The following is a 4,039-nucleotide window of genomic DNA, read 5'->3' as shown; positions in this document are numbered from 1 at the left end:
ATAATAGCAGGAAATCTCAAATACAAGGAGGGCAATTATATTCTAGAAAGAGCAACAAAATAATCCCCTTCCAACAAACCCAAAAGAAGATAACCACACAAACAATGTATCCACTATTAGCAAAAATAACAGGAAGCAACAATACCCTCTCCTTAATATCTCTTAACATCAATGGACTCAGTTCCCCAATAAAAGGCATAGGCTAAGGGACCGGATACGCAAACAGGACCCAGCTTTTTGCTGCATACAGGAAACCCACCTCAGCCACAAAGACAGACACTACCTTAGAGAAAAAGGTAGGAAAACAATTTTTGAAGCAAATGGCCCTAAAAAACAAGCTGGAGTAGCCTTTCTAATATCAAATAAAATTGACTTTCAACTTAAAGCTATCAAAAAGGATAAGGAAGGACATTTCATACTTGTCAAAGGAAAAGTCAACCAACATGAACTCTCAATTCTGAATATCTGTGGGCCAAATGCAAGAGCACCCACTTTCATAAAAGAAACCTTACTAAAGCTCAAAGCACACATTGCACCTCACACAATAATAGTCAGAGACTTCAACACCCCACTCTCAGCAATGGATAGATCATGGAAACAGAAACTAAACAGAGATACAGTGAAACTAACAGAAGTTATGAACCAAATGGACTTAACAGATACCTATAGAATATTTCACCCTAAAGCAAAAGAATATACCTTTTTCTCAGCACCTCATGGTACCTTCTCCAAAATAGACCATATAATTGGACACAAAACAGGCCTCAACAGATACAAAAAAATTCAAATAATCCCATGCATCCTATCAGATCACCATGGTCTAAGGCTGCTCTTTAATAATGACAAAGACAATGGAAAGCCCACATTCACATGGAAAGTGAACAACACCCTACTCCTTGATAATCTGATCAGGAAAAATAAAGAAATTAAAAACTTTTTAGAAGTTAATGAAAATGATGACATATCATACCAAAACCTATGGGATACAATGAAAGCAGTGCTAAGAGGAAAATTCGTAGCTCTAAGTGCTTACAAAAAGAAACTGGAGGGAGCATACACTAGCAGCTTGACAACACACCTGAAAGCCCTGGAACAAAAAGAAGCTAATATACCCAAGAGGAGTAGATGGCAGGAAATAATCAAACTCAGGGCTGATATCAACCAAATAGAAACAAAAAGAACTATAAAAGAATAAATACAACCAGGAGCTGGTTCTTTGAGAAAATCAGCAAGATAGATAAACCCTTAGCCAGTCTAATCAGAGGACAGAGAGACAGTATCCAAATTAATAAAATCAGAAATGAAAAGGGTGACATAATGACAGAAACTGAGGAAATTAAAAAAATCATCAGATCCTACTACAAAACCCTATACTCAACAAAATTGGAAAATCTGGATGAAATGGACAATTTTCTAGACAAATACCAGTTACCAATGTTAAATCAGGACCAGATAAACCATCTAAACAGTCCCATAACCCCAAAAGAAATAGAAGCAATCTTAAAAGTCTCCCCATAAAAAAAAAAAAAAGCCCAGACCAACCGATTTTAGTGCAGAATTCTATCAGACCTTCAAGGACGACCTAATACCAATTCTCTTCAAACTATTCCACTAAATAGAAACAGAAGTAACACTACCCAATTTGTTCTATGAAGCCACAATTATGCTCATACCTAAATCACACAAAGACCCAACAAAGAAAGAGAACTTCAGACCAATTTCCCTTATAAATATCAATGCAAAAATACTGAATCAGTAGCCTTCCGCTACTCAAAAGATAAACTGGCTGAGAAAGAAATTATGGAAATGACACCCTTCACAATAGTCACCAATAATACTAAAATACCTTGGTGTGAATCTAACCAAGAAAGTAAAAGACCTGTATGACAAGAACTTGAAGCCCCTGAAGAAAGAAATTGAAACAGATCTCAGAAGATGGAAAGATCTCTCATGCTTATCGATTGGAAGGATTAATATAGTAAAAAATGACTATCTTGCCAAAAGCAATCTACACATTCAATGTAATCCCCATCAAAAATTCCCACTCAATTCTTCAAAGAGATAGAAAGAGCAATCTTAAAATTCATTTGGAATAACAAAAAACTCAGGATAGCAAAAACTACTCCCAGCAATAAAAGAAATACTGGGGGAATCACCATCCCTGACTTCAAGCTGTACTACAAAGCAAGAGTGATAAAAACTGCATGGTATTGAAACAGAGTCAGGCATGAGGATCATTGTAATAGAATTGAAGACCCAGAAATGAACCCCCATACCTATGGTCACTTGATCTTTGACAAAGGAGCTAAAACCATCCAGTAGAAAAAAGACAACATTTTCAACATATTGTGCTGGTCCAACTTGAGGTCAGCATGTAGAAGAATGCAAACTGATCCATACTTATCACCTAGTACAAAACTCAATTCCAAGTGGATCAAGGACCTCTACATAAAACCAGCTACACTGAAACTAATAGAAGAGAAATTGAGGAAAAGCCTCAAACACATGGGCACAGGAGAAAAGTTCCTGAACAGAACACCAATGCCCTGTGCTCTAAGACCAAGAGTTGACAATGGGACCTCATAAAACTGCAAAGCTTCTGTAAAGCAAAGGACACTGTCAATAGGACAAAACAGCAACCAACAGATTGGGAAAAGATCTTCACCAACCCTACATCTGATAAAGGACTAATATCCAAGGTATACAAAGAATTGAAGAAATTAGACTCTAGACAATCACAGAGCCCTATTTAAAAATGCAGCACAGAGCTGAACAAAGAATTCTCAACTGAAGAAGCTCGAATGGTTGAGAAGCACCTAAAGAAGTGTTCAGCATCCCTAGTCATCAGGGAAATGCAAGTGAAAACAACACTGAGATGCCACCTCACACCAGTCAGAATGGCTAAGATCAAAAATACAGGTGACAGCAGAAGTTGGCGAGGATGTGGAGAAAGAGGAACACTGCTCCACTGTTGGTGGGATTGTAAGTTGGTACAACCACTATGGAAAGCAGTCTGGCGGTATCTCAGAAAATTGAACATAGTGTTACCTGAGGACCCAGCTATATCACTCCTGGGCATATACCCAAAAGACTTTTCAACATACAACAGGGACACATGTTCCACCATGTTCATAGCAGCATTATTTATAACAGCCAGAAGTTGGAAAAAAACCCAGATGCCCTTCAACAGAAGAATGGATGCAGAAAGTGTGGTACATTTATACAATGGAGTACTACTCAGCTATTAAAACAATGAGTTCATGAAATTCTTAGGCAAATGGATGGAGCTGGAAAATATTATCCTGAGTGAGGTGACCCAATCTCAAAAGAACATACATGGTATGCACTCACTGATAAGTGGATATTAGCCCCAAATCTCACAATACCTAAGACACAACGCATAGACCACATGAAACTCAAGAAGAAGAAGGAAGACCAAAGTGTGAGTGCTTTGGTCCTCTTTAGAAAGAGTATCAAATGATTCAACCAGAGCTCCCAAAGTCTAAACCTCCAGGCTCAGAACACAAACGGAGGGACTCATGTCTCCACCTGTATAGGTAATTGAGGGTGGCCTTGTCATATATCAGTGGAAGTGGAGGGCCATAGGCACTGAAACTTTGGATTGCCTAGTGTTGGGGAATTTGAGAGCAGGGATATGAGTCTGGGAGGATGTTTGGAGCACAGCCTCTTAAAAATAGGGGGAGGGTTATGGGATAAGGGGTTTTGGGGGAGAATGGGAGAGGAGATAACATTGAAACGCAAATATGTAAAACGTCCAATAATAAAAAAGAAACAGATAAAGGGTCTGAAAAAAAGAGAGAGTTCACTTATTTCAAATTATTTTCAAAAGTTTCTAGGAGATGCTAATTGGCTAAGATCTTATTTTAAGCTCTCCACAACAGAATTTTTAAGTCTCTGTTTAATATTCTCAAGAGAGATATAAATCCTAATCTCCCTCAACAATTAATTGACAAAAGAGAAGTAATCTCACAAAAAGTAGAAGAAGCTATTACTAATCAATATATTATATAGTCTGATT

This window comes from Grammomys surdaster, unplaced genomic scaffold (genome assembly GCF_004785775.1).
Source record: "Grammomys surdaster isolate TR1022 unplaced genomic scaffold, NIH_TR_1.0 64, whole genome shotgun sequence".
NCBI lineage: Eukaryota > Metazoa > Chordata > Mammalia > Rodentia > Muridae > Grammomys > Grammomys surdaster.
The sequence above is the reverse complement of the archived record's forward strand: the minus strand, read 5'-3'. Positions refer to the sequence as shown.